Source organism: Aricia agestis, chromosome 4, assembly GCF_905147365.1.
Source record: "Aricia agestis chromosome 4, ilAriAges1.1, whole genome shotgun sequence".
NCBI classification, from domain to species: Eukaryota; Metazoa; Arthropoda; class Insecta; order Lepidoptera; family Lycaenidae; genus Aricia; species Aricia agestis.
Window position 1 is genome coordinate 18,965,844 of NC_056409.1, and position 17,707 is coordinate 18,983,550.

The following is a 17,707-nucleotide window of genomic DNA, read 5'->3' on the forward strand; positions in this document are numbered from 1 at the left end:
CAATGAGCAAAAACTAACATTGTGACGTCACACGCGCTCGGGTTTATTCGGGAGCTGTCGGCGGATCTTCGGTACTGAATTTAAAATTTAATTTTTATTTTGAAATAACTTTTTAATTATTGCAAAAAAAAAATAGTTTTGTTATAAAACTTATATATGATCTTTCCATTTATCACAAAAAAAAAAAATTCAAAAACCCAATTATAGTTCACAATGACAGCGACCGTGACAGTTGAACCCTGTTGTGCAATTATTCTCAGTTTAATATTTACTCCACCAAAATAGCCCGTGTAAATATTTACTCCCGTGTAATTGCCTCATTATTGGATTAGAAGTTGGGAAAACGCAAAACCAGCTTACTCTTAGATTAGGAGACAGTTAACCTCGAGTAAAATTTACTCCAGTTTGGTCGAATCCGCCCTATAACATAACATAATGAAAATCCTAACACAATTTGGAGTCTAAAGATTTAAAATTTTAAAATAGGTCCAGGCCAATCGATATTAATTGATTAGTAATAACTGATAAGTAATAATATTATGTATTTCCAATTCAAATCAGATCAGATTTATTTTCATAATTATGTAGAGCAAGGAATCTTCGACGAAAGATTACCTCATTGATAAATTAGATCATCTCGTCTGGAATTACAAAAAATCTTTGGATTACTTCGAACATCTAGAAATTCAACCTGCACCACGTATATCCCGTTCGGCTATTTCCGTCGAAGCTCGGGTGCATCGCCGAAGGGAGCCAAACAATTTTCAGCCAGTCGTTTTCCGACGGTGTGCTGGGAGGGTGCGCTTCTCGGCCCTCGCTCCCGCGCTCAAACATCGTGATTGTTGTACTGATGTTAGTTCCTAGTGGAGATCTGACTTGTGATGTGAAATGACGTTTGTGTGAGGATGCCCGGATGATATAAAGGTAACAGCTGAAATGTAACAATGGCCACTTAAAGTAGAGTCCTTAGATAATGCCCGCAACGATGCTTTGCAATGAAATGCGAATAAATTATGTTTGTAGCTATTTCTAACATAAATGCTCACGTGAAATGTAAATTAAAATATTAAATATTGTTGAAAGTTGCATTTAAAAGTTGTTTTTTGGTGGTTAGATTATGAACTCATAATAATACAAAATGACGAAACCAATAATAGTTCAAATAATAATGATTACTTACTTAGTCCATTTTTAGTTATACGAGCTAACACGAGTAAGCGGGAAAAATTGCTTATTGGAAATTATGCCAAACTGAAATTTACTTAAGACACGAAGAAAAAAGTAAAAAGAACCAAAGTCACCACAAAGTGAGAAACTTGTAAGTGCCAATTGCTGTTGGGTCAGATTTAAACCAAGTGTCGCCAGGGGCAATCTCAAAACATCCCCTTAAACTTTCCCAAATTTTACCCTACCCACCCTTCGTAGAAAGCCATTGGTTATATTGACCCGCGTCGGTGTGTGGATGGACCCACCTGAATTTCACCAAAATCCATACTAATATTAAAAAGTAAAAGTTTGTCTATCTGCCTGCCTGTCCTTTACGCTGCTCGACAAAGCCGCTGAACCGATTTTGCTGCGGTAACCGAATTTGGTAAGGAGATACTTTGAGCCCCCGGAAAAGACAATATTACTTTCATCATCTAGTATACTTACTTATAAATATTTTGAAAATTCTAAAACTTGTACAAGATGTTTAGGAATTTTATTATTAGAAACTACACTCTTTACAGGCTGGTACGATATTTTCTAATGTTTTAAAAATATGTAAGCTTTTAGAAGCTTAGCTATGTTTTAGCTTAGATAGCTTAATGGTTTTCCGTTCACAATGCATTACAATTGTGGATATTTTAGTATTGAGGAAGCTTAAAACCTGACAATAAAAAATTATCATCTCAGACAAGGTTAATGTGTGAGAAATGAGCACACGTCTTGTTTGTGTGTTACAAATTATAAGAAAATAAACAACTGACAAAAAACGTATCTATTCGTTTTATTACAAAGATAAGTAGAGTCGTTTGACCCATTTCCAAATTCTCTATTGTTTTCTTCTTTTACCGACTGAAAAGAAAGCTACATTACTTACCTATTATAATTTTTTTTTTCAATAAAACATTATAATTATTATGTTCTTGTAATTGATGATTGACAAGATGTTTGTTATTAATCAATAATCATAATTATTTAATTATTATTAACTTACTTTGAAAACTCTGTTAAAAATTATTTTATTACTTTTTATAATAAGTATTTGAATTTAGAATCAATCAATTGTAATTTGTAACGACTTTTTCTCGATGTTTGATGGTTTGTCTCTTCATCTCTATTCACCCTAGCATGACAACAATTTTTCTCGCGTAGATCTATCATCGAAATAACACATTTCTATAGAGTTTAGTCGAGATAATGTCGAGATTTTGACATTATGAGACATTATGTCAAAATTTAATTATCTCGAGAGTGAGATATCTCGTTGGCGTATGCTAGGTAGGCAGAAAAGTAAGTACTTAAAGTTAAAAGTGAAGGGAAAACCCATTTTCATTTACAATTTTTAATAAAAATACCAATTCTGTTTCGAGCTGAAATTTCACTTGCATTAAAATTCCGATAATATACCTATAAGCTGGACCTATAATCATTTGGTACACTATATTACGAAACAAAACTAAACAAAAATAGACGTCAATAGAAAATACACCAATTTAGTCTATTGGCGTAATTAAAAATATAACAAAGGTTAATTAAACAATGGGTTATTGCCCAAAACCAATAACCGGTACAATACAATGGAGTATCCGGCCACGGCTACTATTTTAATCAATTTACTTTATACAATAAAACAAAAATCAATTGAGCAATAATTAATGGTGCGGTAATAATTTAATATTGCCGGTGTTTTGTATTCCATTGGATGATATTTAAAAGTGAATAAAGTGATAAAATGAGAAGCGTGGATCTGCGGACCTGCCCCAATTTCACCAACGACTGTTAAAGTTAACGCTCGAATTAGTATCACGTTACCTCTTTCGTTTTTCTTATGAATGAAAGAGAAGACTTGACATTTTAACAAATTGTTAGCACTAACAGACGTTGGTGAAATTGGGACTAAAATGGTCACATTTTGAATATCCTCTCAAATCAATTCAGAAAATGAATTGTCAAAACTGTCATATTGACGGATGTCAAATTAATACGAATTGTGCAATTTACTATAGGTGTACCAGGATCTGCAGGGCTAAAATGGTCACATTTAGCAATTCCTATTAATCAATTCAGCAAATGAATTGTAAAAACTGTCAAACTGACAAATGTCAAATTAGTACGAATTAAAACGATTTTAAAAAATTAATCATATATGATTCATAATAATATGATTCTCCAAAGCGACCACTTTAGCCCCGCTGATGGCAAAAAGTGAGATAAGAAATTGACTCTAGCAATATCGGGGTAAGTATGTAATTAGAATAAAACATTTCGATTTTTTATTTTCCTTTAAAATATAGTGGCTGATTTGTGTGTAAGACATGCAAATATAAAAAAATATCCAATTACCAAGGATATTTTTTGAAAATCTGCCATCCAAATTTGCCAATCCTAGTAGACCTATAGACATAATATTATGAATTGCAAGCAGAGTGTCAATTTTGTGATTTTTAAAAAAATAATCATAATTATGATTCATAATATGATTCTCCACAGCGACCATTTTAGACCCGCAGGTGACAGCAGTACAGTTCGCTTCATTTCATAACATTCAAGGTGTTTTTACCAGACCTATAATTTACAAGGATCAAGTTCCATAGTAATATTATGAATGCGAAAAAGTGTCCGTCTGTCTGTAACCTCTTCACGCTTAAACCGCTTCATCTTGTGTCACGAGACAGGACATAGGATACCTGGAAAAATGTACGGTTCCCGTGCAATAAACGAATTTTGGCGCAACGGGCGGGCGTCATCTACTATATCATATTATTTTAGGTCCTAAATGTAGAAGCGTAGCAAAATGACATTAGGAGACGAAGATGACTGATGAATGATGATAATATTATGGCTAGAAGAGTCACAATTTAAGGGGGCGACTAACCCTAAAGTGTCGTTTTTATAATTCATTTTTATACTTTATATTTCCGAGAATTCGATCTGAGCAAAAACACGATATCTTAAAATTTTCTCGATAGAAAAAAAATCACAAAGATGCAACTAATTTTCATGAATTTTTCATTTATTGCCATAACCGTGCATTGAACTAAGTTAATATTTTAACACATTGTATAAAATTCTATCATTGAGAGATCGACTTAGCGGATTTTTAAAATGTTGTATATTTATCTAGTTATTGAGAAAAAACTAATTTGGCGATGAATCCGCGTCGTTCTTTTTCACCTGGCATATGAAAGAAGGGCGTGAGTATGAAGAGAGAAGGACGATGTTTGATTTTTGGGGTTAGTCGCCCTCTTAAATAATAATTATGTTTTAGCACTAGAGGCTCCAGCATACACAGTAAAAAAAAGTTTTGTTCGATTCAAAACGTTTATGTCTATATTCTGATATGACGTGTGCAACATGTCGGATTTTGGTTGGATAATTTACTGTACTTATACGCCCTCTGCTCCGACCTTTGCGTAGCTAATATTCCCTATTTTGTCTGAAATAAACAAATGCGTTTTGTCTAACTAGAATCTCTTCTTGCAGATACAAACAATACAATTTAAGGACATTGAACAGTTGAAGAAAAACACAACGTAAGTACCCATCAAATTATTCTATGTAATACCGAACACAGTAATTGAGGCAAATAAAATAAACGCAGACGTGGTTGAACTACGTATATACACGCATGTGTACATGAGTGCGTATTAACGGCGCTGTCAAGTTCAACTCATGCTAGCTCTACTTGTACTATTATCTATTCTGTGGCTCTACCATGAGTTTAAAGCTATAATAGTATTTAGCGATACTCGATACCGATTACGTAAATATTATGGCGATTTTAGTTCCGCTAGTAACGAAGAATATCGATAAATACTATAGCTTTAAACTCATGGTAGAGCTACTGATCGAGCGCTAACTTCGTCGATACTAACACCTTTGATTCTAAGCTACTATAATCAAAGGATAGCACGTATGACGTAACACGTTACAAGTAACAAAGATCATACACCAAGGGCTAGAGTAATGAAAAATAAGTATGTATTTGTAAAATTATTGCTGTCTCCCTAACCTAAAGCTTCCCCCCGCAGAGCGCGATAGAGACAACACGACAAAAATTCCAATAAAAAACAGAAAATCAACGATTCGTTGTCCCCTGATTTCTTCTCCAAAACCATAACCGATTTTGGTATTTTTTTTTCATTTAAAATTAAAGCAAGGCTTGAGCTGTGTTCCTATGTTTTTAATAGTGGCCATAGATATTCAGGAAAAATATAACTCTACTTGCATTATACAGGGAAGAAACAGGGGACAACGTTATGGAAAAACGGCCTTAGTGTCTCCTCTTAAGAAGTAGGTAATGCATATAGGACTTTACAATTACTTCCTGAAATACTGGCCCAAAACATTGCGGTAATAATTAAATTATTTTATTTAAAAAAATATGTTGAATATTGCATTATTGCTATAATATTAAATAATAACAATCATTTTGTTTAAAAAAATTGATGTTGAATATTGCATAAGTACTAAGTATAGTAATAAATAATAATATTATAAATTAAGTAACTTACCTCATTAAAACCCTAAAATATTAAATTTTAATGAAATTCCACGACTTTGCATATTATTTAAATTACTTACTATTAATTAAAATACTCACACGCAAAAATCCAGTGTTAATAGGTAATAAAATATATTTTAATTGTGTTGAAAAAAGTAAATTATAAATATATTTTTCCCGGTCATTAAAAGTTTTTAATAGCTTTTTTCAATAGTATAATATAATAACGAATGATAAAAGTAAAATAATAATAATACTATTAAGTTACGTAAAAATTAAAATGAAGTTATTTTTAATTAATTTTCCTTAGCAGTTTTATATCATTGAACATCAATGATAATAAAACTGCTAAGGAAACAATATTTAAAATTAATTTTTATTTACTTTACGTCATAGTACGGGAGCCCTAGAACAATTTTTTTATTACTATCAAGCTAATTATTTTTTGTGTGTAGCTTCATTTTGATAAGACAAACAACATTTTTATTTACGAAAAATCTTGAAAGTGGTAGCTAACAGAGATAGAAAGGATTTCATACTTTGAATTGATGGTCCTAAAAATATATGGACTGTTTTATTTGTAGGACAATGGCAGTCTTAAATTAAATGACTAATCAGCTCGTTAAGGTTCCGTTATAGGGTTCCGTAATCAAAAAAACTTGGTTGACTACTGAACCCCAAAAAGGGAACCCTAACAATCAGATTTTTTGTATATTGATTGGTTAATAGCTGTTATATGATTTATGAGCTTAAGAGGAGTCCACACCGCCCTTTTTTTCATACAAACGTTGTCCCCTGTTTCCTCCCTGGATAATGCTAGTAGAGTTATAATTTTTTTCCTGAATATCTACGGCCACTAATACAATGTCCCTATGTTTTCTTTTTTTTCATAATTTAATTATTAAATAAGATATGAACGTTAAAAAACCCAAAAAAATGGCCAGATTTTCCGCTGTGTTCAAACATCCAGAAAACAGATTTGGCTAGATTATACAAAAAAAATAAAACATAGCAGCTCAAGCCTTTCTTTAATCTTTAATGAAAAAAGTACTTAAATCGGTTAAGTTTTGGAGAAGGAATCAGGGGACAACGAATCGTTGATTTTCTGGATTTTCTGCAGTGGTCTCTATCGCGTTCTGCGGTATAAGCTTGAGGTAACGGAGACAGCTATAGATATTACACGTACTTTTGTTTTATTTCTCTAGCCCCTGGTGTATCCTCTTAACAACAACAACAAAAAATGTGAACAGGATTAAAACATAACAGTGATAATAATTTACGATGTTTATGTGTTCCTTGTCCGTAGAGTTCTTTGTGAAAGTAGCAAAGATAAGAGTTAAGTGAGACAAAATATAGAAATAAAATATGAAAACTTTTCTATAAAAATCTAACGAGCATAACATGACTTCATTGCACAAATGTGGACTCGCATCTAATGACCCATTCGATTCAAAAACTACTCACGTCCAAGAAAATCAAACGTACCAATTATTGGTCCCATATTCAGAGATTGGAAAATGCAAAGTCAGAAATAGATCTCATGCAATCAGATCTTTTCCTAAAGAGTATCGTTAATAGTATTCAAAACGTGTACTGCTTATACTAAGTGAAAGATCTGCACGACTTATAGTAATTCCATATACAGGTTCCGTAGGAGATTAGAATACCGCTCGGCCCCATCAAGAAGCTCTTAAAAGGGACTCAATTTGACAGCAGGTGACCTTTAAAGATGTGGGTTCGATTTCAGATTTGATTTTACATTCAACTTATCGCACTTGAAGTAGCTCTGAGTCTGAGTGAAAAGGGACATAACGCGAAAGAGCAGAGGGCGCTACCAGTATAGCGCACGTCATATCAGAATATTTACAGAAGCGTAGTCAAACATCAACAAAACTTTTTGTTTACTGTCTATGCTGGTGCTGCTCTCTAGCGTGTAAACATTGCAGTTATATAATATTATTCTATTTAATACTCTCATACCTACATTTTAGACGTTGCATGCCTTACGTCGTTTATATTGTACATCAAAGAATTACTCCAGGCTCTTGCCGAAAAAGTCCACAGAACCGTGATAGTTTCATGAAATTTCCAGATTCCATACATTCTTTTTGCTAGAACGACTTATATTCTATTCTGACGATGCTTCTCGCCGTTTTTAGCCCATCTAGGAGTTAGTGTATGTCAAGTGATTCTCTCATTGTTAATTTTTCTTAATTTTTTCATGTCATATTATATTTTCTGTTGTATAATTCCAAGTATATTTGCTACCAATTATCAAGAATACTAGCTTGCTTGAAAAGCCCGATATCTTTTATTCTATGTTATGTTTTTTTAGGTGAATTGTAATACATTAATGATATTACTATTATTGATGGGCCTATGCTGTCCCAGTGCTGGGCAAAGGCTTCCATTCGTTTTTATTGTATGTAAAATTTAGTACACGTAACAAATAGCATTTATTTTACTGTTATTTAGGTATCAATGCATTTTCTTAATCTTAAGGTATTAGATGCAGCAACAATCTATCCGCTATAAATCGTAGAAGCCCAGTCCATATCAATTAGTATGATTAACTGAACGGAAGTCCTATCTGTTTCTATTTTATTTATTTCCTCGGCGATTCGTAGTTTTAAATCTAGGTCGAGATCGCGTTTGCCAAGTTTAGATATTGTACCAGAAATACCGACCCTACAATTTTGTGAATCTGAAATTGGAACACTTATGTGTACTTTAAAAATGTTTTCTTTCCGAGAAACTACACAATTTTAATGGGCTTTCATTACGTATACCCTCGTATATTTTGCTATTTTTATCAAAATATCCGCCTTGCATCATGCAAAGAATTTTGAAAAAATCTTGTTACAGACAGAGTCAGTCACAGCCAGTCTCTTTTACCAAATCTTGTAAAGTGTTTTCTGATTCTGTTATTTTTATTCAATACTAATACAAATTATTGATGTAGTTTTGATATTATAAACGAAAAAACCCTAATAAAAAAACAAACGCGTACTGTTTGATCGGAACTCCAATAATCAGCGTGGCTAAAATGGTCACATTTAGTAATTCCTCTCAATCAATTCAGCAAATGAATTGTCAAAACTGTCAAACTGACGAATGTCAAATTAGTACGAATTACTAGACTGAAATAATAAAATGAATCATATTATGATTCATAAAATGATTCTCCAAAGCACTATTATGATTTTTAGCCCCGCTGTTCTTTGACGCAAATACAAGTAATAATTATTATGAAAAACAACAATAACTTTAATACTTTGCTGTTTGATTAGAATCGAACTGGATCTGCACCTGAATGAAGCTCTATTAATGTTGGATTAACAGCTGAACGATACAGATCAAACAACAATGGGAATACTTCCATTACAATATGACGATGAAACTGCTGTATCGTTTTACCAATTATGACAAGGCAATTTAATTCATATTGCACGATAATAAGGTTGACATTTAATTAAGTTTACCGGCTGTTTACAGAATGCAATTACGTAAACGTTTATCAGAAGTCAGTAATCTATTTTTAACCCTTTGGTGTTCGACTGCGAGCAGACTTTGCGAGTCGGGGTTCGTGAATTAAATTCAAAGTACATATTAGCTTAAGTTGAGTTTATCTAATATATTATAAAATTCTCGTGTCACAATGTTAGGCCGCGTACTCCTCCGAAAAGGCTTTACTGATTTTAACCAAATTTTATATGAGTGGGTCTGAGAATTGGCTATTGGGTACTTTTTAGGGTTCCGTAGCCAAATGGCAAAAAACGGAACCCTTATAGATTCGATATTGAATGTACTGTCACTTCTTGGTGGAAATTCATCTTCAATTAAATAATTATACACTTTCCTTGCACTTATTCCACTTTATTTTAATATATTTATTACAAAATTGTTGTACTGCAGCACGTAAACGCAATGTACTGCAGCACACCTGATGATGATTTTTTCGAAACCGGTCGTGTATTTAACAATTTTGTAATAAATATATTAAAATAAAGTGGAATAAGTGCAAGGAAAGTGTATAATTATTTAACCTTACAGATTCGTCATGTCTGTCTGTCTGTCTGTCTGTCCGTCCGTATGTCACAGCCACTTCTCCGAAACTATAAGTATAAGAGCTATACTATTGAAACTTAGTAAGTACTCTGTGAACCGCATTAAGATTTTGATACAAAAATTGAAAAATTATTAAAAATTTTAGGGGTCCCCATAAATACAACTGAAACAAAAAAAAATTTATGTGTGTCCCCCCTCTAACTTCTAAAGTAGGGGCATGATAATTCTAAAAAAATATATATGATGTACATTACTATAAAAACTACCAACGAATTGGTTGGTTTGAATGAGATCTAGCAAGTGGTTTTTTATACGTCATAAATGGTAAACCTTTATTTAACTTTCATTGAATCAACTGAAATATAATAATAAATCAAAAACCATTTAATTTTATAGAAATAAACCTTACTGCTGCTGCGGAACCCTTCATGGCCGAGTCCAACTCGCACTTGGCCGGTTTTTTATATTGAATAAATAATAGTAAATTATAACAACTCGAGACTGACGGCGACCATTGTTTGTGCGACGGGATAGCGATGGACGTTGCCATGGTGACATACTTATTTAGTCACTTCAATAAAATAATGCGGGCGAAATACTTTATATGGCAAAGATACGTTTGCCGGGACAGCTAGAAAAAATGTAATATTTATCATGTAGTCTAATTCAATTCATAGACATTTGTCTCTCCGTCTGTCTGTTACCTACAAATGGTCGCTTTGGGGAATGATAATATTATGAATCATAACATGATTCATTTTTTAGAAATCGAAAAATGGTCACGCTGCTTGCAATTCATGTCCTAGATTCGTACTAAATCGACATTCGTCAGTTTGACAGTTTTGACAATTCATTTGCTGCATTGAGAGGAATTGCTAAATGTGACCATTTAGCCCCGCTCTTCATGACCAAACCGCTAAACCGATTTCGCTGACATTTGGTTTGGAAATAAGATAAGAGATACTTTGAGTCACGGGAAAGGATATGAAATACTTTTTATCCCGGCAAAATGCACGAGTGTTATTTTAGTGCAACGGAGTTGCGGGCGTCATCTAGTAATTTATAATTATACTATTTTTGGAATATTCTCAAAAATAGTAATAAGTTAAATTATTAGGGGGTGAGTTTCCGTTTTTGTGACCGACTTTAATTTTTCCAAAGATGTCATTGCGCGTAGCTGAAATCAAATTTTTTCTCACTTATCTGTGATGTCAGATGTGTTACTCAAAAAGTAGCTCACACCCCCTTCTTTACTTACTCATTTCTTCCAATGTCATCTACCATTTTGCATGTCACTATGAAAGCAAGTGTCCCTAAATGGGGAGGCTTACGCCAAAAGAAGAAGAAGAAGAAAGTTGGATGAAAAAGGTGCCTCTCAAAATGACACTCATTTTGAGAGGCACTTTTTTCATCCAAGCTTAACACTGTCAACCAAGTGCCACAATGTCTTCGAAGATCTATGTCACTATATTGAATAATAAAATTGTAACGACCTCTCGATTCCGCTAATAGTGTGCGCACGCCCTACATTGACATTAATAAACTTTTTATCGCCTATAAAATGCGCCGAAAGTATTTTAGTTCGAAATACGGAAAAGTTCTTTAAAATGCTTTCGAAGTTCGTTTTAATGTTATTGAGCTTAGAAGTTGTAAGTGTTTGAACTTTACTTCAAGTGGAAAAGCTGATCATAGTATTATGTAATGAATTTCATAAGAGTAAAGGTGAGCTTACACTATTGTTATCTAACTTCTCCTCTTTTATTTTACTTATAGTTTTAACATATTGATAAACTAATTTCATTGGTCAGTATTTAGTTACTGTATTTTGCAACAATAGCGATTTGAAATTGTTCGAAATTCCACCCACTACTTGTTGGGAGTAATAATTGAAAACGGCGGGGCTAAAATGGTCGCTTTGGAGAATCATGATATGAATCATAATACGATTCATTTTGTTCTAAATCGCAAATTGCAACTCTGCTTGCAATTCATGTCTAGTAATTCGTACTGATTTGACATTTGTCAGTTTGACAGTTTTAACAATTCATTTGCTGAATAGATTAAGAGGAATTGCTAAATGTGACCATTTTAGCCCCGCCGAACGCGAATTAAAAAAAAAAAGGTTTAGTTTTGCACTTGTTTTTTTTTTTTTTAATTATAGAATTAACTTATTTCGGTTGGCTCTGTGTCGAGAATTCTATCCATTTTTGACAGCTCAGCCTAGTTAAACTTGGATCACGACTTGTCAATAACTGACTTACAATAAGTCCAATATTGAGCTCGCAAATACCAGACATCAGCATATATTTTATTAAAAAACTTTCGCGATATTCCGCTACGAGCACCAACTTCTCTTTATTAATATTTTCGTCACCGAATGCCAAATCTTCGAAAGTTGCGTGTTGTTCCTGTCTCTCCTCTGTTCCTATCTCCTTTATTGATTGACGTTTCCTGTGAAATTTGTACGCGCAAAATCTCTCTGAAATCGAATATTTTGCCGCGATAAAAATTGGTCACTGGCCTCTCCCGTGATCTATTTTATCTGAGCTGAATTTTATAAAAAAAATCTTGATCGCGCAGAAAGCACAAAATTCGTTTGTTTTAATGATATACTTTTGCATGCACTCATAAAAAGTAGTTGAATTTACATTTTGTCTGTTCATAATAATATAATTTGATTATTAAAACATATTATATCATATTGTAAGGGCACAAGATCTATGACTTGCTGCATACGAACTTTGTCGAAACATAATACATAATATACAATGTACAGTAATATGTATTTGATGGGATAATATCAAGCTAAGTGTAATCGAGGCTTTATAGCTTGCCGATAGTTGAGTAATACGGTGGGTTCGTAATTTATAGATGCATCAGCTGGTCATTACAACATTCATGATAAATAGTTTAACAATATGGAAGTTATTAACGCTATAGAAATGACAAACTGCACATGGAAAGTGGTTAAGAAAAATCACAAACTTTGGATTTTGCTGCTTTTGTACAGAAGCTTTAGAAATTCAAAATTTTATTACATAATATAATATTTCTAAAGTTAATTAATTATTATGATTTAATTAAAAATTGTAAACCTAAAGTGGTCGCTAATGACCGTGTTGTTTGAGCGACTTAAAATAATTTAAAAAAATAAAAAAATATATGGAAAACTACGAAAAGTCATTACATAATTAAAGAGTAGTTAATGAAAAGATACTACGAAGCCAATGGTCTCTCAGCTGATCAGAGGATAAAAATATAGGAATGAAGTTCCTTATCGTGCGTTTGGCGTAAAGGAGGCTTGACAAAATGATATTTGACCTCAACATTTTTTTATTAGTAAGGTCAATGTGTCGAAGTCCGGCATACTTTTCTAAAATTAAAGTTTAACATAATTTATTGTTACGAGATTCGCCTTTTAAAGTAACTTGTGTCATCGGAAATTATAGGCTATATATTAATTAGACCTATTATGATTTAAAGATAATCTTAGTTGCCGTATTTTTTTACTTACGTGGTATTTTTTAAAATCTCGGCGAGTAGACGGACTTCCCTTACAGTTTGAGGTAAGTCCGCCTAGCAGCAGTATAGCCCTAACTTGTGAAGTAAATGCATGGTAACGGTTTCTAGCAAAGCCGCAAAACGGCCATTCAAATATGTGCTTAAGGTGTCAGTAATAACTTAATAAGGTTCGCATTCCAGAGAAAATTAATTTTATATCATTTTAAGGTAAGTCCGGCATATCGTGAGTCTACTTAGACTCACGATATGCCGGACTTGCCTTAAAATGCCACTACAATTTTAATGAAAATGTTTGCAACCACTTGGTTGCAAACATTTTCATTAAAATTGTAGTGATTTTTTTGAAAAATTAAACACTAAGTATAAACATAATAACTAGTGCCGGTTTAATCTACAACTTTGCTTCATCATCATTTATGGGACAAGACTCCCCTACTTAATTTTGATTTGATTATTGTTATTGATATGTATACTTAGTACCATTTTTTTTTATTCCGTCATATTAATATTTGGTTAGTTAAAATAACTTTTTAGTTTACGTGGCAGATTAACGTCATGCACGCGAAAGTTACGCGTTTTTACCATTTTTTTCGCCGTTCAATTAAAATAATAAGGGTTATTGGTCCGGGAGGTAGGATTATTTTATTAGAATGTGAGTGTACCTATCTGATGAAAAGCCTGATGAAGGCTTGAAGTCTGCAACAAGCAATGCCTTTAAATGAAGAAATTGACAGGATAGGCCTGTCAGTCTGTAAGATAAATTTATTCTCAAGTAACGATGGATTCAGATGCGGTGAGATCATTAGTTAAGACTGACTAAGAAATTGGACCGCCACGGTTAGGATAGTTTAAAACTAATTAATTTCAGTCCATACTAGACCAGACTACAGCTTACATTTACATGCTATGTTTTGTAACTTACATGATTAGTTATGTAACATATTATTGTGAAAAATGTTTGTTATGCAATGTAGTGTTTTTCTTATTAGAATTTTAAGTATTTTACAACAGTTTATAGTTAGTACACTGATTCTATTTTTTTAAACATTAATGCAGCTTCCTTGCTAATTCCATCCAGTTTTTAGTCAAACGATAAAACTTTCTTACGAAATGTTATTCTCACAAAAATATAAGAATAATTTTTGGTGTTATAGAGTCAATCCAGACCGCAAGGCGACGCGTAGATACATTTCTAGTATGGATTTGTCAGATTTGTAAGACGTCTGACGCTCACGAAATCTGTCAATTAAATACAAATTTAGAAATGCATTTACGCGTCGCGTTGCGGTCTGAATTGACCCTTATGTGGCAAATCCACACTACGCGACACGAGACTTCACGTTCCGTAGAAGGAACTGCCTTTTTTAAAAAACGTAAAACTGATGTTTACAAACGTCAGTTCCTTGAAACTTAAAATGTCGCGTCGCGTTGCTGCCGCATAGTGTCGCGTAGTGGGGTAAGTATCACATTTAAATTTTAATGTTGCATTAAAAAAACATCTAATAACCTCACCTTACGTAAATATTACTATGTCTATAAGAGAGTATAAAAAGGACAACATAACGAAATTCAAAAACTATTTATCAAACATTGATTTTGATACACATATAAACAATTCAAAAACTTTTAACGAAGCGTTTAATAACTTTTATGACCTATTCACTATGCTATATAAACTTTGCTTTCCTATAATCCGCTTTAAAGTTACAAATAAACACATATTACCTCACTGGATAACCAAGGGCCTAAGAATTACTTGTAAAACAAAACGAAAATTACAATATAATTATTATAAAAAAAAGATATTTCCACGAAAAATAAACACAAGCAATATAATAAATTACGAAGGGTTTTAGACTTGCAGAAATAAATGCACATAGTAAATATGTCGCAAGTGCAAAAAATAAATGTAAAGCGTCATGGGATATTGTTAAACAATGCTCAAGCAAAGCTAACAACAACAAATTCATCACAGACATTAAAAACAATAATAAAAAAATTAAGACACCTACAGATATAGCAAACACATTTAATGAATATTTTATAAAAACGACAAACATTAATATAGCTCCAAATTCTAATTTTACAAGTAATATTCCTGACAATCCTATGAGCATCTTTTTAAAACCTTGCACCTATGACAAACAATACATATTATTAATTCCCTAAAAAACACGAATACAGTTGGTTACGATGAAATATCTACAAAGGTAATTAAAGAGTGTAAATATATAATAGCCCCCATTTTAGCTGAGCTGATAAACAAGTCCTTCGTAGAAGGTTGTTTTCCAGACAAGTTAAAGGTATCAATAATAAAACCAATATTCAAAATGAATCATATTATGATTCATTATATGATTCTTCTAAGCGATTTTAGCCCCGCTGTACATACATCTAGAGTGAAATAAAAAACCTTCGATTGTCATTACAATTCTAAATAAAGGAAGTAAAAGTAACGAACAATTAAATTCAAACGCTGGTACTAATTGATTGTATAACAGACAAAGGGTTTAATTAGTATTGAATTTCTAAGGGATTCGTAAACAGGAATATAAGTTACAGGATGCTCCTATTAACACGTTCTTATTAGCAGCACCGTCCGATAGCCATACAGTGGGAATAGAAAGGGTTCAAAAAGTATTTATTATTTTCTTTTTGACATCAAGTATTCATTGAAGTTCAAAAACAGAAATTAACTTATGTTAATTTTCCATTTTTAGGGTTCCGTACCCAAAGGGCAAAAACGAGACCCTATTAGTAAGACTTCGTTGTCTGTCCGTCTGTCTGTCACCAGGCTGTATTTCAAGAACCGCTAAAGCTAGACTTCTGAAATTTTCACAAATTGTGTATATCTGTTGCCGCTATAGCAAAAAATACTAAAAACAGAATAAAATTAATATTTAAGGGGGGCTCCCATACAACAATCGTCATTTTTTTGGCCTTTTTTGCTCGATATCAATAATGGCAACGGTAGGCACTTGATATTTTAAACTATAAATAATTCAAATTAAATGATTAGATACGAGTACTACATGGAAGTCGCAAAGCTGAAATCATTGGAGTCTATTTCTGTTTAAATGGTCCTGATGCTCCTTCACCTCCGTTAATTACTGCCAGGGTATCAACGGGGTTATGCCGTGCATTAGTCTGGTTTGAAGTCTAATAAGATAATGTGTGTCGTGTTTCAGCGTTTAGACTTACTGTTTTATCGTCTTTAATGTAATTGGTACTTTAACTACCGCACTCATATTGGAACATTAATTACTTGAATGTAATTAATTCAAAATTTTGACACAAGCGGCAGCCCCATACATTATCTGTCAAAACCTTTATTAAATTGAAGGTTAATCATAATTAAATGTCTCTGAGTAGGGTGGTTAGTTCTCAAAATTGCTCTTAGCTACTGATATTGTTTATGTGTACCTTTTGTCTGCCACTTTACTTGCATATAATACAATACTTCGGATTTATTTATTTATTTATACTTTTTGCACAATTTTGGTAAATAGGCGGACTTAATATCTAATAGAACTTCATCCTCTGTATAACGTCATAGATGTAAAGGCAATTATAGATATTTTTGCATCATTTAATGTACATTTATACAGGGTGTAACAAAAATAAGTGATAATACTTTAGGGTGTGTACGTGTTCCTTGTAGAGAGTTCACTGTGAAAGTAGCAGCGCTGAAAGACCAAAAAATTTTTTCACTTTTGTATGGGGAAACTCGTGACGCTCGGACCCTTGCCCATACAAAAGTGAAAAAATTTTTTGGTCTTTCAGCGCTGCTACTTTCACAGTGAACTCTCTACAAGGAACACGTACACACCCTAAAGTATTATCACTTATTTTTGTTACACCCTGTATACACCATTTTAATTTACTTTTCAATTAGGTTTAGAAAAAGTATTGTAGCAAGCAAAACATGCGATTTGTCTTTAGAAATTATAGAGATTTAAGCGGCTTCACAAAACGCTATGGCCACTAGCCAAATTGGTATCGCAAAACGTATTTTATTTAACTCTAAACGAATCACCAGAGTAAATCCTCCCCCTAGATTAGTAATGGGCAGGTTTCCAGTTTTGTTGTAGTCTCTAAATTAGATTACTCTGTACGTGGTGAAATTACCCGCGTACCGCCCATAACAGTTAATTCCATTTTCCACATTGCTTCCTTTGGGCCACTAAGAACCCATTTTCGTCGGTTGTCATAGATTTTATTCTCCTAATGTCCGGCTGGGTTCACTGTTTGCACGAAAATCACAATCGTAGTGTCATCACTATCGTCGACAAAATTTTACCAACTTTTTTCTTTAGTTCAGCTTTGACCATTCCTTGAAAATTACTTTATGCCATACACGTCTTATTTATAACAGAAAATTCAATTTGGCTATAAGTTTGTAATGTA

General features: G+C 32.9%; 1 long non-coding RNA gene across 1 annotated transcript in view; it reads left to right on the plus strand.

Annotated features, from left to right (window-relative positions):
* Nucleotides 1–788: 788 nt before the first annotated feature.
* LOC121726090 overlaps nt 789–17,707 on the plus strand; it is a 50,682-nt gene continuing 33,763 nt past the window's right edge. The window contains exons 1-2 of the long non-coding RNA XR_006035482.1: nt 789–924; nt 4,690–4,739. This is a non-coding gene — a long non-coding RNA (uncharacterized LOC121726090). The remainder of the gene's footprint in view (nt 925–4,689; nt 4,740–17,707) is intronic.